At 45.7% G+C, this 26,074-nt stretch overlaps 1 long non-coding RNA gene, 1 other non-coding gene and 1 pseudogene across 4 annotated transcripts; 2 read left to right on the top strand and 1 right to left on the bottom strand.

The window, feature by feature from the left end:
- Positions 1–251: 251 nt before the first annotated feature.
- LOC117720233 (small nucleolar RNA SNORA17) lies at positions 252–381 on the top strand. Its single transcript, XR_004608266.1, has one exon. It is a non-coding gene; the product is annotated as a small nucleolar RNA SNORA17 (small nucleolar RNA).
- Positions 382–13,229: 12,848 nt separating this feature from the next.
- LOC143434351 (uncharacterized) lies at positions 13,230–24,842 on the bottom strand. Of its 2 annotated transcripts, none has more exons than XR_013103797.1 (2): positions 24,597–24,842; positions 13,230–13,898 (listed from the first exon to the last, which is right to left on the bottom strand). It is a non-coding gene; the product is annotated as an uncharacterized LOC143434351 (long non-coding RNA). The 2 variants fall into 2 exon arrangements; XR_013103796.1 differs by lacking the exon at positions 13,230–13,898 and adding an exon at positions 16,659–17,598.
- On the top strand, positions 14,282–21,146 carry LOC117720003 (REST corepressor 2 pseudogene; annotated as a pseudogene). The gene is made up of 2 exons (XR_013103795.1): positions 14,282–16,008; positions 19,898–21,146. The product of XR_013103795.1 is annotated as an REST corepressor 2 pseudogene (transcript).
- Positions 24,843–26,074: the final 1,232 nt, after the last annotated feature.

The raw sequence follows: 26,074 nt of genomic DNA, 5'->3' as shown, positions 1-26,074 counted from the left end.
GTGCTTTTCCCTTTAGGGTCTACAGCAGACTTAGTCACTGTTCCACATTTACAGGCTTTGGGCTCTTCCCAATGCTCTCCTGCAGCCCGGAGGTTAACTGCTCATTAAAGACTGTGTTGCCTTCAGCTATTAAAAATTTAAGGCCTGGAAGTTTTCTTAGAATACCTTGGGCCTGGAAAGATGACCCAGCACCCACTTGGTGGCTCACAAACCATCTGAAACTCTAGTATCAGAGGACCCGACGCCCTCTTCTGGCCCTTAGAGGCATTGCAGATGTGGCTGCTGTGTCCCACGTGCGGCAGTAGGTGGCAGAGAAGAGAGGCTATGTCTGTGCTCAGTGCTCTGACCTACAAATGTCTGAATGATTAGTAGCCTGACATTCCTTGAAAAAAGTGAGTCTGAGACCACCACCAGTGTGGCACCAGGCAAGCTTGGATGGCTCCCAGGACGGGAAGCAAGCCAGAGAATAAAAGAACCCTGCCCGGGACCTCCGGGTCTGAGTGAGCCCAAGGCAGACTCAGGTAAACCAAGCAAGGAGCAAGCCCAAGATGACCACCAGACCAGCACCATAAGGCCCAGACAGGGAGCTAGCCTGAGATGAACACCAGTCTGGCATTATGCAGGCCTGGGAGGATGGGTGGGCATGCTCGAGATGAACCATAATGTAAAAAGCATAGCACTCCTGAGACAATTCCTAAGACAACCCCAGACACTGAGAGACCCCAGGTGCCACTAAGAAGAGCAAGTGGTGAAGAAATGGAAGAGAAAGAGAACAGAAGGGCGTAGGCACAATGAAGAGAGGCAGGACTGAAGGCTCTGGTGAGAAACAGCCCAAGGTGAGTAGCCAGGGATGCCACCTGGGACCATAGTAGGGTCCTGACCTGTGCTGCCACAGAGGCCACATCTAGGTCTTGGCCCTACAGCAGCTGGCTTTATAGGCATGAGAACAGGAGAGTTGACTCCACCCTTCTGCCCCTAAGAGAGAGTGACCCTGTGGATGAGTGAAAGATACCTTCCTTCCCCATTCCCCATCCCCCCCTCACCATCTGTGGCAGATGGAAGACCTGGCCCTGGGGCCCTAAGATCAGGAGAGCTGTCCCTGCCCTTCACCAGCTGCAGTACTTGGGAGAGCGGGCCCTGTACCTCACATGGGCAGCACAGTAGAACTGACCCTGAATGTGAAGGTTGTAGGTGAGCTGGCCCACCTACAGGGAGCTGGTGGGAGAGGCAGCCTTGTCTCTTGTTTTCTGTATGGCAGTACAGAGAGATGACTTCCCCCACCCTTATCACCCATCATCTATGGCAGACCGGAGAGCTGGCCCCAGGGTCATGAGTTGGAGAACTGGCCGTGTCCCTCACTGGCTGCAACACTTGGGAGAATGAGCCCTGCACCTTACCTGGGCAGCAGGGTAGAGCTGGCTCAGATTTCAGTGGTTGTGTGTAAACTGGCCCCAAGGGCATGAGACTAGGAGAGCCAGTGGGCTGACAAGCTCAGATATCTCTCAGGTCCAGATCAGGGGCTTTGACTTGTCCATCCTAACATCTACCCCATTGATAAACTGCTGGAGTGAGTGAAGGCCTGTACTACAGATCCAAAGCTGCAGCATCTCCATGACACAGGCAACAACAGGATATCCAAGAGGAGTCCCAGTGAGGATCCAATATTGATGGGGTAGCAGAAGCCAGAGGCCTCGAAGCAGACAGAATCATTGCAATGAACACTTTCAAGCAAAGAAGTGTGGACAAAAGGAAATACTGTGGACCACACTACAACTTCCACAGTGAGATTTTTTTCCCCCTCTGTTGGTGGAGCGTGGAGAGGTTTGCAAGTGTGGAGGGCAGATACAAAGGGAGGTGAGATGAGTGGGATTGGGGCTCATGAAATTCACAAAGAATCAACAAAAAAAGGTTTTTTAAAAAGAAAAAGGAATACTTAATTGATCTGTTGAAACATCTCTCCCCTGGGGTCATTTTGGATGACTCATACTTGCCTAGAAGGCATCCTTTTTGCTACCTCAGTATGTCTCTAGGGTTCCCAAGTGGAAATACCATCCCCACTGTGAGGTATTTGGTGGTAAAAAGACACAGAGTATTTAGTAATGGAGCCTTTGGGGGCTAGTTTGGTCATTGTCATGGTTGAATATTAGTTGCTTTATAAGAAAAGAGAATCCAGAAGGGACAAGGGACGTATTCCCTCAGATTTCTCTCTCTCCCCGCGTGATGCCTGTGCTAGCAGGAAGACCCCCATCTGATACAGGTCCCTGACCTAGAGTCAGAAACATGAGTTACAATAAACCTCTTTTATGTTATGTGTAAGGAGCAGGCCCTTAACAGGACCAACTCCATTTTGTAATAGGAAAGAGAACAAGTTATGACATATTTTAAAGCACTATGATAACCAAAAGTTGTTTTGAAACTTCATGAATCAAAATATGTAAAAATAAGCTGTTTTAAATAAGTAAGATAACCACCTGCAATGACGTCATAGCCCGGCAATAACCTGACGTGTCTGGCTGTCTGCCGTGCACGTCAGCAGTAACCCCAAATTCAGCATAAAAGAGGAGCCCCGACTAGAGCACAATATCATACTGGTAGCCATGACTGGCTAACGTGATCCTCCGCCCAAGCCTCTTCTGCAATATCGACCATCAAAGCAGCAGCCAAGAGACTGACACCCCTGACTGTGTGGTCAAGCCCCCTACGAGGTCAAATTATCAATTCAATCAGCTGGACCTCCGGATTCTGGACCTGAACCTGAAACCAGCATAAGGACTCAGGTCGTATAACCCATGAATGAATGATGTACTTATTGCTATGCTTGTTTCTTTGGTAATTAGCAATTATTATTTGTGTTCACTGTGCTGATATTGACAGAGGCAATGCATAGGAAATGTGGCAATACCTCATTGTGGCAATAGCCTTGGCATTGGTAATAATATATTGTTTGCTGTGCATTATTAAAGAGCAATTGAATGTCAAACCCTCCATCTCTGGAGTACTCTCTCTCCCCTCTCGTTGAACTGACAATCTTACAGTCAATCCAGTGTACCACCTCTGAGTGCACAGGACCTGCTGCTCCTCTCCCTGCTGGGATACTAAGGCCTTATCACAACCTGCTCACAACAGATAAGATACTGGGCTCTTGACACTATGTAACCTTTAATATCTCATTATAGTAATAGAAAATCAGTCCAATTGATCCGTCTTTTGTGCACAGCGCTTAGATTTTTTTCAGAAAGGGAAATATTTCATTTCCTTTGGATAGCTGGTTAGTTTGGCTCTGATTTTGCAAATTTGTGTTTTGATTTCCTTAGAGTTCTCTAAATAGCTAGTGGTAATTTTTTTTAAATGCAATGTTCTCAAATGTCTATTTGTCTAGCATTTTTCTGTTTCTAAGTGTCTATTTGATTGTTAGTCTATTTAGGATTGTGTTGGGGGGGATGTTTATTTGTTTTGTTGGTTGGTAGGTGGTAGTTGGCTTTTTGTGTTGTTTGATACAGGGTCTTATGTACTCCAGCATGATCTCCTATTTGCTTTGTACCTAAGGATGGGCTTCTGATATTCCTGCCTCTACCTACCTCCCAGCACTGGGGTTGAAGCCAGCACACGCAGCAGTACTAGAGATCAAAGCCAGGGCTCCTTTGTGAAAGCAAGCACTCAGCCAACTGAGCTACAGACCGGTTCTTCATTACTTAATATTTAAGGTAAAATTGCCTCATTAATATCTGATTAAGAATAACAGAATTAGGTCTCTACTACATTTGTCATCCAAAACAATCTGTAATGACTTTGTACTCATTTATTTTTCCCTCCATAGCTCAAGCTGGACCATATTTTTATCTCACTAGTATGAATTAGCTACCATCTGCAAAAGTAAAGTATGAGGCAGGCATAAGGGGAGCCTAGCAACCCAGTCTGCACTCAGTTTGAGCTGGACACACACCCTTACTAATAAAGCTCTTAGCAACCTGGGACCCTTAGCACCTGGACGGACAGAGCTGCACACACACCTGGCTCTGAACGATGCCTCAGATCTCCACCCCACAGCAACCTCTCAGTAATTCCCCCTCAGGGTCCAAATGTATCCAAAACTAAGGAAAACAGGATGATCCGGTCTGATCTGGTTTGGGGTGTGCTTTGGTTTCTTTCCTGTTGCTGTGATAAAATATTCTGACAATACCAATGGAAGGGGAAAGGGTTCATTTCAGCTCACAGTTCATGGTTGCAGCAGCCATGCCTGAAGGAGAGTCACCAGGGAAGAGTGGCTAGTCACACCGAGTCTGCAATAAGAAGCAGATGGTAACATGGACTGCATGCTAGCGGCTAGCTCGGTTCCCATTCTCTGTCCTATACAATTCAGGCCCCCCCCCGCCCCCAGGGAATTGTCTTCCCACTTCAATTAAACCATAGCCACTATAGCAACCTCCCAAGCATGCCCAGAGCCCATCTTCTAAGCGATTCCAACTTGTGTCAAGCTGATGACACTATCCATCACAGGCTCACGCATGTGCAAGCTACCTGTGTCCTTGGAATGAACTTTTAGGGAAAACCTCCTACTACAGCATGTGATGCCTGCACACAATTAAGTGTGAAAATGATTAAAGTCAGATGCACTATGGGAAAGGATGAGAGCAGTGAGTTAAAGCTTGCATCACCCAAGCCTGTCAATCAAAATGGAAACCCATCCACACTTCACCTGTAGCAACCAATCCTCCTTCTGCTGGACCCCATAACTGGAGACTCCAAACGGCAACCAACTGCGCTCTTCAACACGGTAGCTGGAGTAGTCCACTGCTCCCTTGCGGCTCATCTGGCCAGCAACTTCATTTCGCTCTTTAACAAAATTCCCTTGCTACTTGGCTATTTCTGTCTGTTTCTTCAGTTCTTTGAGCAAGACACCAAGAAGCTGGAAGTACAGAGTCTGGAGAGAAACTTTACTAACAAGTAGTTCAAAAATTCCACCAAAACCAGAGAAGAGGTGGAAACAAAGATCAAAACAACAGCACAAAACCCTCTCGTTTACACGCCAGTGTCTGAGAGTCTATCTTAAGAAGCCAAGGAGCATTTTACCACAAATACGTGTTTACAAAGCTCAACCTCTATCTATCCAGCCAAAGGATCAAATGGACTAAGGGATGGACTTGCTAACAGCTCCCTATAAGAAACCTGTAAAGCCTGAAGAGTTAGATGTTGTTGGTCCTACTAAGCAGCATGGGGTGGGGGCTGGGATGAGGGAGGCAAGACTGACGGTTTGACATAGGGAATGCTTTAGAAGCAAGGGCCCTGTGCATAACCCACAATGCCCAGCTTTGGCTACTGTCTTACTCATGCTTTGTATTCATGCACAAAACACCATGACCAAGAAGCAAGTTGGGGAGAAAAAGGTTTATTCAGCTTACACTTCTACACTGCTGTTCATCACCAAAAGAAGTCAGGACAGGAACTCACACAGGGCAGGAACTTGGAGGCAGGAGCTGATGCAGAGGCCATGGAGGGATGTTACTTACTGGCTTGCTCAGCTTGCTTTCTTACAGAACCCAGGACTACCAGCTCAGGGATAGCAGGACCCACAATGGGCCCTCCCACCCTTGATCACCGATTGAGAAAATGCCTTATAGCTGGATCTCATGGAGGCATTTCCTCAAAGGAGGTTCCTTTCTCTGTGACAACTCCAGCTTGGGTCAAGTTGACACACAAAACCAGCCAGTGCAGCTACTCATTAGAATCACCTGGGTGTTTAAAAATCCTGACATCAGGGCCAGCCCAAGGCTTAACTTAACTAGAATCACTAGTGCCTGAGAGGGCAGTAACATTGTATAGCTTTCCAGATGGCACGGTGTTCAAGCAGGGTGAGGATAATGACTTGAATCTGTCTGTTTATGAGTTGGAACACACTGGCTGGCTCTGTCCTCAGCATTTCACACCAGCTGTGCCCCAACCCTCACCGCTAGCCCATACCATGTGCTCAAAGATCAATTGTTTTGGCAACGATCCAAGCAGTAATTTTTTGTGTGTGTGTGACCTAGAATGGTAGTTTCGTTTTTCATCACTCTGATCAATTACTTGAAGTAATTTGAAGGCAGAAATGTTTATTTTGGATTAGTTTGAGGGTTAGATGTCCATGGTAGCTGAAGATAGGCAGCTCCATGGTGAGGGCGGCTGCTAGGACTCCTTCCACCTCCACAGACCAGGAAGGGGAGGGGAAGGGGAAGGGTAGAGAGAGTAAGAGGGTGAAGGGGGCGGACAGGAAGTGGGGCTATAGCGTAAAAACCTAAGGCCCACCCCCCCATCCCAGTATCTCACTTCCTCCAACTAGGCTCCACCTCCACATCGCCATTACTGAGGACCAAGTGGGGCGTTTCACGTTCAAACCCGGACACTGACTACTATACTTACACATAAAGTTTTATTTATGATCGAAACAGAAGTTAAGGAAAATCTTAGCCTTACTTGTGTAAAGTACTGCATTGTGGTGTTTGTGGTTTTTCTACTCTATTCCATTCACATCCCTGGAGAGGGAAGGACTAGGCATAAAACCTGGATCACGGAATACTCCGCTGATCCATTTACTGATGCCCACACTGCTCTCTTAGGCTCCATTCCTCTAGTCTTAGCTCTTTTCAGTCGAGCTCCTGGTCGTCTCCTTACTGAAGTTGCCGATACTGGACCAGGACAGTGATCAGAGCCAGTTAAGACTAGGTCGCTAACATCCTGGCCCAGGGTAGGGTTTGTGATTTCCTGGAAAGCATGTTCATAAACATCTACCTAGCTAGGTTGTGGCAGGAAGAAAAAAAAAAGTATTTCTTTTCTTCACATACTGCTTGATTCAGGGCCGAGACAACAGTGGCAAAATTCAGGTTAACTAAACAAAAGCACATCCCATTTATTTAATCTTTAAGCTTTAAAATCCTGCGCATGCGCACTGTGGGCGTGTGAGGGACTCATTCATTCATTCATTCATTCACTAAGGAGGCTCCCGTCGCTGGTCCCCGCTCCTCTTCCCACTCATCTCAAACCTCTTTGGTATCACCTCAGTGTCCTCTTCAGCATCTGAAATTCTCTCCTGGTCTTTGTTTGACACTGTTTCTATCCCAGGGTACAAACTTAAGAGTTTCCTTGCTCCTGTTTCTGCCTCACATCTGCCTTTCCTGGGAGGAGGACACTTTTCAGGAGGTCACAAACCCTACCCTGGCCCAGGACGTTAGAGACCTAGTCTTAAAATTCCATTTATTCTCGTGTTAGAGTCCGAAAATCACTGAAGGAAGACCCTAGACTCAGACAGTGACAGTATCAAAGGCAGAGTGTTTATTCTGCAGAAACAGCCAGTTTGCTGGGGTCAGCCATCCTTCCAAGTGGCGATCCCAGACAAAGGTGGTACAGGCCTTCTTATAGGGAACAGGGGAGAACTCTCTAGAAGGATTAGGTAACCTAAAATTTCACTGGTATGTAATTAGAGAGTCACAGGTGGTCAGTGGTCTGCATTCCTTTTAACCCTAGAATGAGATAGGGCTGCCCAGCACAGCTGCCCATTCTGAGATAAGATATTTTCCTGTTTGTGGTCGTCCCCAGGCTGTTCTTTGGGAGGGGCCTTTATGGCCTTGTTTCTGGATTTTATACTCTGTCCCTGGAGCTGGTGCCTATGGCCTTCTTTTTGAAGTTAGACCTGGTCCTCAAATGGAGACAAAGGGGGTTTATGTCATCCCTTCACTACTTTTATTCCTTTTGCCGACATTTTGTTCTTATTTGATTCTTGAGAGTTTATATCAGCCATAAACCAATGGCTGAACTAATGAACTGAACAGGAGTTCCCAAAAGAAGCACAAATCAATAGAGATTTGAAAAACTGTTGTTATATTCTTTGTTTTGTTTTTTGAGACAGGGTTTGTCTGTATAGCCCTGGCTGTTCCAGTTCTCACTTTGTAGATCAGGCTTGAACTCAGAGATCTGCCTGCCTCCGCCTCTGCCCTCCAGCCTCTGCCCTCCGCCCTCAGGCCTCTGGACTCTCTGTCTCTCTGTCTCTCTGTCTCTCTGCTTCTCTGCCTCTCTGCCTCTCTGCCTCTCTGCCTCTCTGCCTCTCTGCCTCTCTGCCTCTCTGCCTCTCTGCCTCTCTGCCTCTCTGCCTCTCTGCCTCTCTGCCTCTCTGCCTCTCTGCCTCTCTGCCTCTCTGCCTCTCTGCCTCTCTGCCTCTCTGCCTCTCTGCCTCTCTGCCTCTCTGCCTCTCTGCCTCTCTCTGCCTCTCTGCCTCTCTGCCTCTCTGCCTCTCTGCCTCTCTGCCTCTCTGCCTCTCTGCCTCTCTGCCTCTCTGCCTCTCTGCTGGGATTAATGGCATTTGTTGCCACCACCAAGCTATATTTTTAATTAGGGAAATATAAATGAAAATTATGTTGAAGACCTGTGAGATTGCTCAGCCAGAAGAGGTACTTGAATACAGGCCTGGCAACCTGAGTTTGATTCCAGGATCCCACAAGGTGGCAGAAGAGAACTGAATCCAGATAATGGACACCCCCCCCCCCAACACACTCACACACACACACACACACACACACACACACACACACACATATATATATATATATATATATATATATATATATATATATATATGCTGCGATATACATATATGCTGCGATTCCATCCCACCCCAACCAGAATGGCTGTTTATTATCAAGAAAAACAACACCAAACTGCCCAAGAAGCCTCAACCTATACAAAAACTACAGGCGGCTGAGGAAAGCAGGGGGTGGGAGAGGCGATCCTCCCCAAGGAGGAGCACACCAATTAGTTGTCCAGTCCCAAAATGTCGGCCCTGAAAACATACACACAAGTAACATTGTGTGAATGCAACAGGTTACAGTTAGGAATATGTAAGTATATGCAAATGCATATGTGCATGCAGTAACTGGTTATTCATGGCGGCCATGAATTTGAAGGAAAGTGGGAGAGAATATATGGGGGGAGGGGAGTTGGAGAAAAAGGAAAAGAGAATAAAATTAAATTACATTCTCAAGAGAAAAAAAAACCGCCAATAGAGTCATAATGAAGTTTATTTTGTACACTATTTTTTTTAAATGGGCGGGGAATAACAGCAAATACTGGTGAGAACGGAGGAAGAGAAACCCTGTGCATGAACAACTGGTTCTGCTGCCATGGAGCCGTCTCAACCGACTAAAAATGAACCTACCATCTGATCCAGCTGCACCCCTCCTCAGCGTATACCCCAAGGATTTTAAGTCAACACACCATATTGATATGCGCACATCCATGTTGGCTACTGAATTATTCACAGTATCAAGATATGGATCTAGCCTAGACGCCCATCACAGATGAATAAAGAAAATGAGGTTCTTATGTTGTGTTTTATAAAAAAGAGAGAAAAGCCAGGGCTATGTTTGGTGGGGGTGCGGCATGGTGTGGGGGAAGGAGTGCCTCTGCGGGCCCATGCTGAGACATCCCTTCCCCCTGAGGTACAAGCCACACGGTATGGTGCAGAATAGAGTTTATTTAGGGCATGGGGAGGGGGTAGTAGAGATAGAGAAGGGGGGGGAGTAGGCCGGCTATGAGCACCTGGAGGGAGAAGGGGGAGGGGAATGAGGAAAGAAGGGACAGAGAGGGAAGAGGGGAAGAGAGGAAGAGCAAGAGCAAGAGATCGAGGAGGGGGCAAGCAGCCCCTTTTATAATGAGTCAGGCACACCTGGTGGTTGCCAGGTAACTGTGGGGCGGAGCCTAGACGAAATGCCAACGTCGTAGACACAATGGGATCTTATTCAGCTATAAATACACCTGATATCTGTCTCTGACCTCCATAGCCACACACACACACACACACACACACACACACACACACACCGTTTTAAAAATAATCTAATATAAAAAAACAGATTTTTATTTACATAGATGCTTTATGATTTCTGCCAATAATTTGCAAAGTATGAAATAGGGAACCATTTTACACTGGCTAGGTCTTTATTGTATTTGACTTCCAAGTCTCAAGACAGGGAAGTTGTGCTCATTAGCATAAGAAAACTAACAGAATCACTTAAATAAACACAAAACAGTGTTCAAATAAATACAATTCATTGACTGGGGAAAAAAAATCTGCTGAGCGTGACTTTTAAAATCCTTTTAAGATACTCGAAGAATCTTGAACAATAATCTCTTTCCTGTCCGTGGATTAAAGCGACAACAACAAAAACCTTCTTCCCAACGTGTAAAGAGAGAAAAGAAAACTCAACCACAGAAACGTGAGCTTCCTGAGAACCGCACAGAGTCAAGGGCGCTGCAGAGCGCTCGGCCTCGCTCCCTTTGTTCTTAGCCACCTGCTCTCTCCTGCTTTCACATTAAATCAGGGTCAAAAAAAGACTGTGAAGACAGATTTTGTTGTCTACTTCTCTCCCGTGGATTCGTTGCACAAATAATTCAACCCTCACTTGGCTCAAGGATGATTGGCCAGGGCCTGAGAGAACCAGGACTCTAAGGTCCTCCCACGGGACAGGAATTGTTCCTCTGCTTCTATAACTGGATCCTGGAACATCCTGCTTTCCCTTCTCCGTTTCTCAGCGACCTCTGCCGGGGAAGAAAGGTAATCCTTCTTCAACCAGCAAGGGTGGATGCTGATGCTACCCATAAACAAAAGGTAGATCAGCAAGAGGAGAGCAGATCAAATCTGTTTACCAAAGTTTATGTGATTCGGTGGTAGAACTTATGGTTAGACTGTACAGGCCCTGGCTTCTATCCCCAGCACCAAAACACCAAAGAAGGGCCAGGGAGATAGCTCTGGGGGGAAAGTGCTTGCCAAGAAAACCTGACCATCTTAGAAATCTGTGAGCCCAACACTCCTACCGGAAGATGGGGAAGGTTGACAGGGATCCCCTGCAGGCCAGTGAACCAAAGTCTAGATTAGAATCTGCCTGCTTCTGCCTCCCAAGTGCTGGTATTAAAGGCATTCGCCACCACTGACCGGATGTTTAATAAGGTAAATATAAATTATAATTATGTTGAAGGCTATGGTCTAGAGTACAAATGGCAAACAACAAGAAAGCTTGTCTCAAACAAGCTAGAAGACCAGGCACAGCATCTGAGGCTGTTCTGCAGACTCACTTGTACACCATGGTACACACACCCTCACACACACCCTCACACATGGACATGAGTGTAAGCATGCACACACTTACACACACATTGCACACACACATATCTATATATAATAAAGATTTTCATGCATATATACGTTTGCATAATACATATGATATATATATATATATATATATATATATATATATATCATATATAAAAAGTAATCTAAGAGCCTTCAGAAATGAAATAGTTCATACATGGTGATACCATACAGTTATTTGAAGAATTTATGTCCAGGTTTGTCCAGAGCTTAATTGACTCAATGGTGTGATAGTGTGGAAAAAAATTTTAAGTGAGAATTATCTGAACTTTAATAAACTAAATTCAGTTCAATTAAAAATAAATTCACCAGCCAATGGGTGAAAAGAAGACAGAGGGTGTGAGTTAAAAAGAGATATCTGCCTCATCCAGCCAGGCATAGTGATAAGTGCCTATAATCCTGTTGGGGGCTGTGACATAATCCCAGTCCTGAAAAGACTGAGGCAGAAGGTTTTTGAGTTTAAGGCTAGCCTGGACTACATGACAAGACTTCATTAATAGAAAAGGGTGGTAGCCTGTGCTTGGCCTTCTCAGGTTGGATCATTGTAATTCCAACTCTGTGGAGCTTCTGGTGGCAGTCTGTGAGAGAGCCTCTACTCTGTACATAATCTCGAGGCAGAAGGCCACAGTTTGCTTCTCCGGGATAGCCCAGGGACATTCTCCAGCCATTTCTCCCAGTAGTCTCCTGAGCGAACAGGGGATGATTTGAGCAGGGACCACCACTACCTTAAGGCTGAAGCTGACATAGCCGACATAGGGCTGCATACCCCCATAACCCCACTTGGTGGTCTTCTCCAGTGTAGCAGCAACACGGTGCCTGTCTAACACCAACCCCTTAGCACGGGCTTGTTCTGCCTATGATAACAAGCTATTTTCTGCTCCCCTTGTCTTTACTGGTAGGATCCCCTATTTATGGATAGAGTCCATTCTACCTCGTGTTCACAGGAGGTGGCGATGGATGGCTCTAAGCCTGAGGATGTCTTGTAAAATGTATTATTATATTATTTAAATGTTCTGTAAATGTTTTCAGCCTCTGGCTCGGTCACAATTGCTCAGTTCTGCTGCTATATTGTAAAATTAGCTGTAAGTAGTATATAAATGCCCTGCCAATCCCCATTCATTTATTTAAACTTTTGTGTTCCTTAGGGGACTACTTAAGGCTGAGTGTAATTGTGTTACAATAAAACTTTATTAACTGCCAGGCAGTGGTGGCGCACGCCTTTAATCCCAGCACTTGGGAGGCAGAGACAGGCGGATTTCTGAGTTCAAGGCCAGCCTGGTCTACAGAGTGAGTTCCAGGACAGCCAGGACACAGGGAAACCCTGTCTGGAAAAACAAACAAACAAACAAACAAACAAAAAACCCAAAAAACCTTTATTAACCAAAACAGGCAACAAGCCAGATTTGACCCCAAGGCAATATTTGCCTGTTCCTCATCAAAGCCAATCATTCTAAAGTAGTCTCCCATGTTATAGGTTCTCTCTGACAGAGAAAGCCTGTCTTTCCTCATGGAAAGGAGCTGCATAATCCTGTGACACCTGGAGATGCCACAGCTATCTCTCTGCAGCCACAGAAGAAGTCTGGTGGGAACTGGGAAGCAACATGTATCCTTGATGCAGTTGTAGGGGTGTTAATTCCCTGATGTTGAGCTTCTCACTGCATGTTTTATTGGTCAATGCAATTAGAAGTTTGACAGTGAGAAGATCAAGAACACAATCCACGTATGTTAACTCCCTAGCTTAGGGATGGTCAGAAAGGACACAGTTGGTCAGTAGAAGTCATCCAACAGTGGGCTCAAAGACGCTGGTTCCCTGTGCAGAGGGGCTTAGAAAGTTCCATTCCCACTGGAGAGCATTTGTAGTTAATGGTTGCTGGGGAACAGATAGTCAAATTCCTCAGTGGTGTAGCTACTAGAAAGTTGCCCTTAATCAAGTAAACAATCACATGCACACCATGCTTATGCAGGCATGGAGGCAGCCCTAATTAAATGCAGTGGTATTTGTGTATACGCACTGAAATACGTCCACACGTGGCTTAGAACAGACCACACTAGACCAAACAGTTCCAAATGGGGTTTATTCAGGAGATACGGCAAAGAAGGGGGGTGGGGAGAAGAAGAGGAAGAAGATGGAAGAAGAGAGGAAGAAGAGAAAGAAGAGAGAAAGGTCAGGGAGTTCTGCATGTTCTATATGGGCAGTGACATAGCCTCTCCTAGGTGAAGGTGGGAGGTAGCCAGGTGGATTCTGGGAATGTATGGCAGTTGCCTTGGCAATGATGTGGGAGTCTCCTAGATGTGATGTCACTGGGTTCAGAGCCTGATACCAACATAACTCCCTTTTTCTTGTTATAAAGAGAAGAAAAAAGTGGAGGGGAAGCCAGTGGTGAAAGGGGAGTCAGGGTGCCGGCTCTCTTAAACTACTTCCTGCTATGTAGGGGTGTAGACCATTTTGAGGTGTAGCTGGCTTTCACCATTGGGGTCCACTTGGTAGATGTGTGCATCAGGCTCCTCTGTGGACAACAGCTGGTAATCTTGTAACAGGAAGTTTCCTAAAACAGCATTCTTCTTGGAGGAACTGGGGAAGACCATCTTCTTTAGCTATCAGGACATCTGGCCCCCATTGGTTCTGAAGCACCACAGCTGGAATCCTGTAGGTCTTGTATGTAGAAAAGAGTGTCTTGGGATGTTGGTAGAAGAAATGGTTGGTCCGCGATCCTAGCATCTGTATCTGACAAGACCAATATGGACTCAGTAATGGAGAAGCCCAGTCCGGGATCAGGGATCTTGGCCCAAAGTCGGGCCAAGACTGAAAGATCCCCGAGAGAGGAGTCCTTTACTCAAATCTCGGGATGTCATAGCCACCCAATAATTCACAAGACATTGATCCAGATGCAATCAGCAAGAGGTATATTTCAGGATCAACTGGCTGATGGTCAACTCATAACTCACGTAGGAGCAGAGGAATTGACAAGACAGCCTGGTTAGGGGTGGTCTTATATAGGGGAACCCACAAAAGGGGAGTGAAGAGGTAACTAAGGAAACATAACATAAAAACAGTGGAATGTCTCAAAAAAAGTCCCAACCCATAATTCAGTCAGTCATTCGGAAACATCTTGTACACTCATCTTTCGCAAGAATGTAACCTTATCCAACAATCCCTGCTTTGGGCCTTCCCCACCCGCAGGTGGGTTCTCTTCCCTGAAGTCTGAGGAATGTTCATCAGCCTCTCCCTTCCTCTCCTGAATGTTAATCCAGCAAGTGTCCTCTGACTCAGGGATAATGTACCCCTCCTGGAATGTAGAATGTATCCTGGGGCAGTGAAGACCTAAAAATCTCACATTTAGTTTTGCTTTCTTGGTGGAACTAGTGAACCAGCTAGCCTGCATTCTTTTGCTCAGATCTAGGGGTATAAAAACTTTTTTTTATTTTTCATAAGTTTCCTATACCTTTCCAGACGGCACCCAACTGCGGACAGCTGCACTTGGAGGACAACAACAGAGAGGAGGAGCACTCTCATGACAGCATGATCCGAGTTGGAACCAATTACCAAGCAGTAATTCCGGAGTGCAAGCCTGAGAGCCCTGCGTGCTATAGCAACAAGGAGCTGAAGGGGATGCTGGTGTGGTCACCCAGCCACTGTGTATCAGATGCCAAACTTGACAAGTACACTGCAATAGCCAAGGAGAAGCATGGCTAAAAAAAACGAACAGGCACTCGGCATGCTTCTGTGGCATAAACATGATGTGGACAAATCCCTGGCTGATCTAGCCAACTTCACTCCCTTCCCTGATGAGTGGATGGTCGAGGACAAGGTGCTGTTTGAACAGGCCTTTGGATTCCATGGCAAGTGCTTCCAGCGGATCCAGCAGATGCTACCTGACAAGCTGATTCCCAGCCTGGTGAAGTGTTACTACTCTTGGAAGAAGACCCGAAGTCGAACTAGTGTGATGGACAGGCAGGCCAGGTGGCTGGATGGCCGCAAGGACAAAGAAGACAGTGATGAGCTAGAAGAGGGACGAAGAGCTGTGAGGGAGGGAGAACCGGATCCTGGAGACCCCAAGCGAGAGATTCTGCCATCCAGACCTCTGAATGCACAGCCTGGTCCTGGGAAGAAGGAGGTCCAGGTATCTCAGTACTGCTACCACCCACTTCGAACTTGGAGACGTCTGCCCAAGGGCATGTACCTGAGTCCCGAAGGCCTCACTGCCGTATCAGGAAGCCCAGACCTTGCTAACTTCACACTTCCGAGGTCTCGATTCACAGCTTATCTCTCTTAAACACCAGTTTCAGAACATGAAGCAGACCAATAGTAGCCTCTGCCAAGCACTGGAGGGCGGCATTGACCCTCTCCGCCCCCCTGAGGCCACTACCAAGTTCAACTCTCGCTGGACTACAGATGAGCAACTTCTGGCTGTACAAGCTATTTGTAGATAGGGCAAAGATTGGGGGGGAGGGGGAGAAGAAAAGGAAGAAGATGGAAGAAGAAAGGAAGAAGAGAAAGAAGAGAGAGAGGTCGGGGGTTCTGCCTGTTTTATATGGGCGGTGATGTAGCCTCTCTCAGGTGAAGGTGGGAGGTAGCCAGGTGGATTCTGGGAATGTATGGCGGTTGCCTTGGCAACGATGCCTAGATGTGATGTCACTGGGTTCGAAGCCTAATACCAATACACACACACACACACACACACACACACACACACACACCCACGGGGTGGTGGATATAAACAATCTAACTTGAATTGTTCTAGTTGTAGGTTAACTCGTGCTGGCTTCCAGAAGAGGCCATTTCTTCCATGCTCTCTTCCAGACAGCAATACAATGCTCAGAGGTAACAAAGGAAGGTGAGTGTGCATGCCCAGAGCCTGTTCCCTGTGAGTGCGCATGCCCAGAGCCTGTTCCCTGTGGATCTGATTCCCCAACCATGGGAAAAACAACTGCTTACCTAGAATCACTGTGATTTTGATGATCTATTTCATCTCATAACTTGCTGATGTTATTTGGTTTTCCTAGTCATTTAATTTTTACTAACTAGCTTTAATGATTTTCTTCCTTCTAGAGAAGCTTTATTTTCCGCTGATCAATAATGAACTTCCATCAGTAGCTGGGCCTCTCCATGCTTGTCCTTGCTCCTGAATAATGACTTGGAGCCCATATTTATTTATAAGCTTTTGGCCTTATAGCTAGGCTTGTTGCCAACTAGCGCATAACTCAATTATCCAGTGCATGCTAATCTAAATTCTGCTTCATGGCTGCTTTTCTTTCCTCGGTTTCACATGTCTGACTTTCTGTGTCTTGAAAGTGAATCCCAATAGTGATGGGCTGGCTCTGTCCCACAGTTCCTCTCTCAGTCCTGAAGCCTCACCTTACGATTCTGCCTTTTGCTAGAGGCTGTAGGGTTTTTATTTTAACCAATCAGAAGATGCCTTAGGCAGGCAAGGAAGGGCAGAGACACATCTTCACACAGTGCACAAAAACATCACACCAACAGGTATCGCTTTTGAATTTAGTTTAGTTTTGCTTTGTTTGTTTTAAAAGGAGCTTACACTCTTGCTCTGGCAGTGTGAGAAGGAAATGGCTCTGGTCAACTGTAGCATCCATTCTTCCCAGGGACCATTTCTCTCTCTTGAACAAGTCTCTGTTGTGCTCCCTGTCCTCTCTGTTGTGCTCCCTGTCCTCCACTCGAGGGGATGCTGTCTGCCTCCATTTCAGAAACAACCTCTATTAGTTTTTTTAAGAAAAAGTCCGCAGTTCAGAACAGACAGCTCCAGACCACGCGGTTCCAAGGGGGAGGTTTATTCAGGGGAAAGGGCAAAGGTGGGGAGAGGAAGGTGGAAGAGATAAGAGAAAAGAGAAGTAGAGGCCGGCCATGACCACGTGGAGAGAGAGGAAGGTGGGGGAGGGGACAGAGAGGCAAGAGGGTAAGAGAGAGAGTAAGAGAGTAAGAGGATAAAAGGAAGAGGAGGGGGCAAGCAGCCCCTTTTATAGTGGATCGGCCTACCTGGCGGTTGCCAGGTAACTGTGGGGAGGAGCATACCTGGCAGTTGCCAGGTAACTGGGGAGTGGAGTTTAGACAGAATACTAACAACCTCCCCTCTTTAATCAGTGTCTTAATCCTGATAACCAACCCACAATGTTCCCTTCAGACTGTCTCCCAAGTGGCCCAGCAGTCATCAAAGGACAGAGCCCTAGCAAGGCTCAGGGTGGCTGGGTGTTGAGGCAGACTGGATTCTTTGAGCCTGGTTCTATTTTCCTGCATTAGGAGCACAGTCAGACCCAAGGTTCTTCTGGTCATTGCTCATCATCTGTAGGGCTTCCCATGTTACACACGGTTCTGCAGGAGCCTCCTCCTTTTTTACTGTATTCAATCTTTGTCTTCATTTTTCCTTCCCTTTCTCCTCCTCCCCCATCTGTTTTCCAGTCCTTTCTTCCTGCTAAATAGAGAAAGGCATAAATTAGACTGCAATAGCAAGAAACGGTCTTGTCTATCTTTATCTCCCATCGTGGGTTCTACTTTAAAAATCAACCTTTTATTGTATTAAAAACAAAACATTCCACAGTCCTAAAATGTTACTATCCTCAAATGAATTATATTGGCAAAGAACGCTATATAACTTCATTTCTTTTTTCTCTGCCCACTTTTGGAATGGGTTACTGTTGGCTGACTGAGATCTTGTGCTCCTCAGACTCTCATCAGATGTTCATAAACTAGCTTGCAAGTGAGCTTTGCTCACTCAGTTATATTTGTGATGATGTGGGCCAAAAAAAAAAAAAAAAAAAAAAAAAAAAGAAAGAAAAAAGAAAGAGAGAAAGAAAGAAAGAAAGAAAGAAAGAAAGAAAGAAATTAATTGCTGGCAGTTGTGTGCATGTGTGGTAGCATGGTCAAAACATGAGAACCAGAAGGTACCTTTACCTAAAGATCTTATGATCAAGAAGACTGGTTTGTCCCTGGCCTCAGAGACTCATCCTAACTAAATCCCTCCATTGCCATGCTCACATCCTAAGTATTGAGCCCAAAGCCACATCTTTTCTGAAGTTGGTCAGCCTGGATGCATGGGGGCAGCATTGCAATCAGAGAAAGAAAACTCCTGCTGATGGGAACTTGATCCTGACATGAATAAACATGACCAGGTGGCAGAGCAGCAGGTTCTTAAGTACCCTGCCTCTACAGAAGAGGGGAGAGAGATGTTTGTGCTGTAAAAATATCCTGCCTTTAATAACAACTTTACACTGTAAATGCAAATGATATGTTAAACTCCGTGTAGGGAATGTCCTGACATTGCCATGGTTATTTGGTAGAACAATAAGACAAGGTTAGCAGAAGCCCTGCTGGGCCCTTCTCTGGCACTTAACATTTTCAAAGGCGGTGACAGGCAACAATTCACTGTGAGGCTGACGACAACCTTCCTCTGGTCTAGCATCCCTGCAGAAGCAAGAAAATAACTAAGCAGCACAAATACTCTCATGTAGGAGCCACCCTGTTAAGTCCTTAGAGCTGACAGTTTTGAAAGGTACTATGAGTATGTGGGAAGTCAAATTATGGACTACTTAGCAGCCTAGAGATGAACAGTTATTATAGGCTCTAGTTATAGAGAATAATATTAATTTATCTTTGCTTTTCTGCGTGTTTTTCCATATCCCTATTCATAAATCTCAGAAATTCAATCTTTTTATCAGATTCTCATAAATACACTTCTGTCAACTTGGTCACTAACAAAAGCCTCATGAGCCCAAAGTCATTTTTATCTATGCATACCCCCCGACAATTTACAGTCAGTGGTGTCCGAATAGGTAAAAGCAATCTATCCCGTAAATGACTTGCACGATTTTTATTGGATCAAGGCATATAGTTTTTTGGAGACCTTACTCCAAAGGTTCTTAGATTGCTTTTCATAGTTTATTATGTTCTACTTTCTCTGGCTGAACTTCCCTCATGTCTACAGTCCACAAATTTAGTTTAAAAAAATTTTTTGTAGGGCTAGAGAGTTGGCTCAGTGGTTAAGAGCATTGGCTATGCTTGCCAAGAACTCAGATTCAGTTCCCAGCACTCACACAGTGGCTCACAACCGTCTGTATCTCCAGTTCCAGGAACTCTGACCCCCCTCTTATGGCTTTTGTGGGTACTGCAGACACGTGTTACACAGACATACATGCAGGCAAAACACTCATACACATAAAATAAAACAACATAAAAATGTAATCTAATAAATATCCATGACCATTAGAAAAATAGATACAAGTGTCATTATGTTAAAAATGTATACATAGAAATGTTGAAATTAGTGTACTCAGTATCCCTGATCCTGTCTGTGCTACGGATAAGGCAGTTAAGAGGCTGGCCTAACTACAACGCAACACTTTGAGGCATGATTTCAAGTCTAAGAAATGGAACCTCCAAGCCCCCAGGAAGCAGTTTCTTATGCTGCCAGCTTTCTAGTAGACATCCTTCAAACGCCATAGCCCCAGATGTAGTGTTGAGGCTTCTATATGTTTGGTTTTCCCCCAAACCCCCACCCCATTTCCTATATATGGCTACATACATTCTGATTGGCTGCTTCAAACTCTATGGCTAGGGTGAGAGGGGAGGTGAAGGAATGGGCCTGGCAGTGAGGTGTGGTCAGTTTGCACATCCGCACTGAAGGAGGGAGATGGTACTGACCACCCTGCATGGACGCCTATGAACACTGACCAGCCCTCATGGCTATTTCCTGTTGTTCTTCCTCTCGGCCTTAGGATGCTGGAGAAGCTCTTCCTGCTGCTGTAGCCTGACTGGACAGTTGCTGGACTAGCGCGTTCTTGAAAGGCAGATGACAAGACTAGACCTCCACATACATCTTTCACTGGAATGAAGCTCTCAACTGAAAATTTTCTTCAGAAAACTATCAAAACTTAGAAGGAACATAAGTAAATATCTAATTCCATCTTGGAAGCTTAAAATGATGGACTCAAGTCTCCACAAGACTCCAGAATCTACAACTGGCCATGGTCAGTTGACTCTGAATTGGCTGTTGCACCTAAGACCCCAGGCCACTGTGGAAGAAGGAAGAGACACAGGAAGGAAGCACACATAGGAAGGGAAACAGGCAAGCCTGCAGCCCGGGAACACAGTTTTCTGGACTTTACACAAGACCTGCCTTTTTTTTCCCCTCTTGAGCCCAGTTCCCAGCAGTTAAAGAATGTTTTTTTCAGACTAACACGGAGAGACAAGCCTGCCTCTAACCCCTCTGGGAGGGGAAAGGTTTTCATAGGACTTAGCGATGATGTTGGTCCCCTCTCTCCCTGCTTCACTGAGATAATTGGTTGCTAGTTTCTATACAGGCCCTTCCAGGTCTTACGGGAAATTGCCAGAGACTAATTAATCTGGCTTCAGTTATTTGGTGGCTCAGCTCTAAAGTCTTCCTTTGAATCTGAAGGATCCCTTGGGGTGAGGGTGGGGGGCACCTGGGCTTCAGTTCCCAGACATTCTTAAGTCCTGGCCAGGAGACATGTTTGGAATCAGTTGCCCATGTGAAGCACACGTGCATCCTTGAGTACACTGCCTCAGCATATCCCATACCAGGCCTCTTGAATCCGAGTCTACCTACTGAAGAGAAAACTTTAACCCTATGGTTCTTCGGCTTTACGAATGAGTCAGTATTACCTCGAAGGTTGGCTAGCTACAGATTTCTGGGTACCATACCAACTTTGCCAACGAGGTCTCAAGTGGAACCAGTGCTTGCTGTGGACCAATGATGGGCAAAGGTTATGGCCTTGAGCAGCCCAGGGTCTTTGTTTGTGTTTATGTTTCTTCCAGTAGCCAGGCTCTTCTCTGCCCTTCCACACCTCAGAGCTACTTTCTGTCTCTCTTCTTAGGTGTACACTTACTGTTAGCATTCTGTCTAAACTCCACCCCACAGTTACCTGGCAACAGCCAGGTAGCCTGGCCCACTATAAAAGGGGCTGCTTGCCCCCTCCTCTCTCTCTTGCTCTCTTGATCTCTTGCCTCTAGCTCCTCTTTGTCCCCTCGCCCCTTCCCCTCCCCTTCCCCCTCTCTCCACATGGTCATGGAGGCCTCTACTTTTCTGCTCCTCTACTTCTCTCAATCTCTCTCTCTTTTTCTCTCTCTCCACCCCCTCCCTTTCTCTGCCTCTACCACTCTCTTAACTCCCCTCCCCATGCCCTGAATAAACTTTATTCTATACTATACCGCCCTGTGGCTGGTCCCTCAGGGGGAAGGGATGCCTCCGGCATGGGCCCCTGAGACATCTCCTTCCCCCATACCTCACCACACCCCCATAGAACATATTCTATATCTCTTTATCTCTTTATAAACACATCACTTACCTTGATCAATTACTGCTCATACTACAATCTATTCATCACTACAGCAATTTGGCTCTTGGCATGTGAGACATCCTCATCTGCGTTATTTTCTATTCCGTTCCTCTGATCTAGACTACAATCTTGTTTATAATCCTCGGGCCCAGATACTAGACCAGAAACAATAAAACAGAGAACGAAGACAGTTTCCTTTCCCACGAAGAAGCTACCTTTGAAAGACTTTGCAAGCTTTTAATGCAAAAATGAAGTTACAGGTGCATGGAGGGATGGTACATTTCTTACTAGCATCTTAACAGACTTTGCTAGAGAGAGAAGTTTTCCCCTAGAGAAAGTTAGGAATTTGTGCCAGAGTTAATTAAAGCATGAATGAATGACAGGTTCCCTTCGCCAGACAGATTCTGTTTCACGTGGCGTTGACTGCTGCAGTGCAGTAATACTGAGACGGGGTATGGTGTGAGGTTCTGTATCTAATTGTTATCTTGTCACCCCAACCCCAGTGCGGTCCCCTCCCATAAGCCCTGCTGAGGAACCCTCGGGACTGGACGAGGTTGTGAAGCTAGGAAAGGGTCTGGGTAACTCCCCAGACTCTCACCCATAAAGACTTTTCACGCATTGGACTACTTAGGAAAACTGTGGAAAGGGCCCTGGGAAATGCTCAAGAGCTCAGGAGAAGGCACAATTATAAGCCAGTCTCTGAGGCCCTTGTCTAGGGACCCCAAGTAGATGTCGAGGGACGGATGGGAATAGAAAATGGGTGTGATTCCACTTTCCAGGCTGCCAACTCTCCAATGCTATAGTTACTTTATTTCTGGAACTAAAATAAAATTACATCATTTTCCCTTTTTCTCCCTTCTTTCCCCAACCCCTCCCACGTACTCCCTCTCAAATTCATAGTCTCTGGCCTCTTTTTCTTTAATTGTGGTGAATATGAATAATACATATATATGTGCATGTGTGTGTGTGTGTGTGTGTGTGTTTCTAAAGATATAAACACAGTCTTCTCAGTCCATATAATATTATTTGTATGATTTCAGGGCTGAGCACCTGGTATTAGATAAACCAGTTTTGGAACTCTTGTTAGGGATAATGTGTTCTCCCACTCTGAGAATTCCTCAGTTGCCTGTAGCTCTTTGTCTGTAAGGTCCCAAGAGATGTTCCCTTTCTGTGTTAGCATGGTTGCTGGTGTCATCTTTGTTCAGGTCTTGTTTAGGCAGCCATGTTGTTGAGATTTTCTGTTATTTCCAGGCAGCTTAAGACTGCAACAAGGACCACACAGCAGAAGCCAGGGAGTTTCAAATGTAACCATGGAAGGGAATGTCTCCAACACAAACAAATGACCGAGGGGGGTGGGCAGTCATGACAACCCCAGTAAAAGCAGTTTTAAGTGAAGCACGGTGCTTAAGCTTCATCGCTGAGAAATCCCAGGAAAGAATGGTTCCCTTCCCTGAGGTCATGCTTTGATGCCAACATGGAAGGGAACTGTACCTGAAGATGTGTGGCATCTTCCTAGAAAATGACCCCTTAGCATCACAAACAAGGTCTCGGAGGACACAACCCTGCCAGAGTCTCGTGGGATCATTTTTTCATCACTTCTTCTGTCTTCTGGAGAATCCTAGTTTGGGTGACTTCAAGCTACATCACTGCCATCTCTGTTTTCCCCAGGCCTCCTTCCTCAGTTGTCTCTGTGTGTTTTCAACTGCTTCATAAAGAGCAAGGAGCTTACCACATGCCGAGCCTGAGGCAAAATGCTGAGCCTGAAAGTAAATCCTTATCCTGAAAGACCTTATTTCCAAATGAGGTCACAGTCAGAAGTCCCAATAGATGTGAATTTGAAAGAGTTTAGTCCTGTAAGTTGAAGGATAGTTAGTTTGGAGTAAGGTGAGAAATTATATTGGCTTAGGAAAGTGGCAATAGTGGTCTCTCCTCCAGAATCTGTGCTCTTCCACCGGTGGCCCTTTTCCATCCACTGGTAGTTGGCCGGGTTTGTGGTAGTGTGCATAAACTCCCTCTTATTGAGCAGGCTTTAAGTCCATTCAAATGGTTGCTGGTTACCACAAGATACAAGTGCTGCCATTATACCATGAGGATATCTTGCTGAGCCAGTCATGGTCAGTAGGCTTTGTAGCTGGCTGGGACTATTGCTTACTCTTCTCCCTTGGCAATTTGTATAACGTCTTCTGATACGATGAGAAACAGTTCTCAAACAGAACTGTCCAGATGTGTTTCCACTCGATGTATCCAAGTCCCGTGTCCAAAGTACATAAAGTATGTCTTCAGCAATTACCTTCAAATGGCAGGTAACAGGACAATCACAAAAGCACATGTTGTTTGGGGAGTTTCTTAGAACCTGTGGTGGTTTGGATGAAAGTGGCCCCCATAGGTTCATATATTTGAATGCTTAGTCACCAGGGAGTGGAACTGATTGAGAATGGCTAAAAGGATTAGGAGGCGTGGCTTTGTGGCAGTAGGTGTGATCGAAGAGAAAGTATGTCTCTGGGGGTAGGCTCTGAGATTTCAAAAGCCCACCCCAGGCCCAGTGTCTTTCTTGTTGTTGGTATCAGGCTCTGAACCCAGTGACATCACATCTAGGCGACCCCCACATCATTGCCAAGGCAACCTCCATACATTCCCAGAATCCACCTGGCTATCTCACCTTTACCTGGGAGAGGCTATGTCACCGCCCATATAAAACCCCTGACCTCTCTCTTCTTCCTCTCTTCTTCCTTCTCTTCTTCCATCTTCTTCCTCTATTTCTCCCCCCCCCCACCCCCATCTTTGCCCTATCTCCTGAATAAACCCCACTTGGAACTGGTGTGATCTGTTCTCACCATGCACAGCCGTCTAACACTCACTGTCTGCTGCCTATGGATCAAACTGTAGACCTCTCAGGTACTGCTCCTCCACGTAACTGGTAACTGTCCTACTTCCTGCCTTGCCACCAGGCAGTTTATTGTAAGCATACTTAAATACATTGTAATTTGGAAACAAAGTTTCCTGGTGTGACACAATTCTCAGTGCACAAGGAGGCATAGTTACACCAAACTCAACTCAAGTATATGTCATTTCTTCCAAGAAGATGAGTTCTAGAGACAGGCTACATGTCTTAGCTTACCAGTCTAGTAAAGGATCCAGCTTGGTCTCCGTCGAACAGATGATGCAGAAATCATTTGGGCTGTTATCCACCTCTGGTCCTGCTGGTGGGAGCCTGGAGAAGCCCCTGGCTATATAGATAATGTAAGGGTCACCTAGACTATTTGGTTTCTCCTGTCCTGGTTGTGGGAGCTTGATATGCCTGGCCTTTCAGATAACCAGGCCTTTAATCACCTCCAGATTCTAGCCTTCTGGGTGGAAAAACAGGTTATACATCTTTTACTTTGAAAAGACAATCCTGCATGTTTAACATTCCTGGTTTCCCTGGTGACCAGTGGGTGCAAGGACACTTGTGTTCCCGGCACCTCCTGCAGGGCAGGTGTGAAGATTAGAGACACACCAGCAGCACACTCTGCACTGAGCCTGATGTAAGATAGGCGTTTGCTTAGTTTTAGGTTTTGGTGGGTGTTTTGTTAACTTGAATTGTCAACTTGGCACATCCAGGGTCATGTTATATTAAGAGCCTCAACTGAGGGACTTTCCTGATCAGACTGGCCTATGGGCACGACATTTTCTTGATTGTTAAATGCTATAGAAGGGCCTAACCCACGGGGGACTGTACCATTATTTAGGAGGTGGTCCTGGGAGGTATGAGGAAGCCAGCTCAGCAAGGGCCTGACAGGGAGCCCGTGAGCAGCAGTCCCCCATGGTTTCTGTTTAAGTACCTGCCTTGACTTCCCTCAGTGATGGACTGTAACCTTGAAATACAAACCAAATAAATCCTCTTCTCCCATAGGTAGCTTTTGGCTGTGGTGTTTGTCACAGCAACAGAATGAAATTAGAACAGTGGCTTTTTTTCCCCCTCCCGTGTTTTATTTTTGGTTTTGCCTCAGAAAAGAACATCCTATATTGTTTACAACTTGATTTATTTTTTAGCTCAACAGTACACTGTATTGTTGCCAGTTCTTTTTTTCTCAAGTAAAAAGATGCCCAGAAGCAAATGACCAGTCAAATATAGATCAAATGATTTCCACACAGTGCACAGGGCACTCGGATAATACATCAGCATGCGAGTCGGCTGCAATAGGTCTTCTGGGCAGACTCCAGGCTTTCCTACCGAGAGCAGTACATTAGTATTTGCCAGCCCCTCTCCTCGGCTATGCTGTACTGAGGATTCTTGAGTTAATATTCATCAAGCACTCTGCATTGCAAAAAGGAAAGGCGACTATAGGAACACAAAGAATTCTTAAACAAACAAATAGCCTAATGAGGCCTGTTGAAATCCTGACCAAGAAGATTATGATTTTTACAAATAATTCCACACATTTAAGGGGTTTTCATCTATGTATGAACTAATATATAAAATAGAGAAAAATTTTAAATCCATAAATATGTTTCTATTTAAGATGTGTATGTGTGCGTGTGTGTGTGTGTGTGTGTGTGTGTGTGTATGTGTAGGTGTTTTGCCCACATGTGTATCTGAGCCTTCTCTCCAGCACC

The sequence above is a fragment of the Arvicanthis niloticus genome, chromosome 14 (assembly GCF_011762505.2).
Source record: "Arvicanthis niloticus isolate mArvNil1 chromosome 14, mArvNil1.pat.X, whole genome shotgun sequence".
NCBI classification, from domain to species: domain Eukaryota; kingdom Metazoa; phylum Chordata; class Mammalia; order Rodentia; family Muridae; genus Arvicanthis; species Arvicanthis niloticus.
Note: the sequence above shows the minus strand (reverse complement) of the source record. Positions and strands in the feature narration are given on the sequence as shown.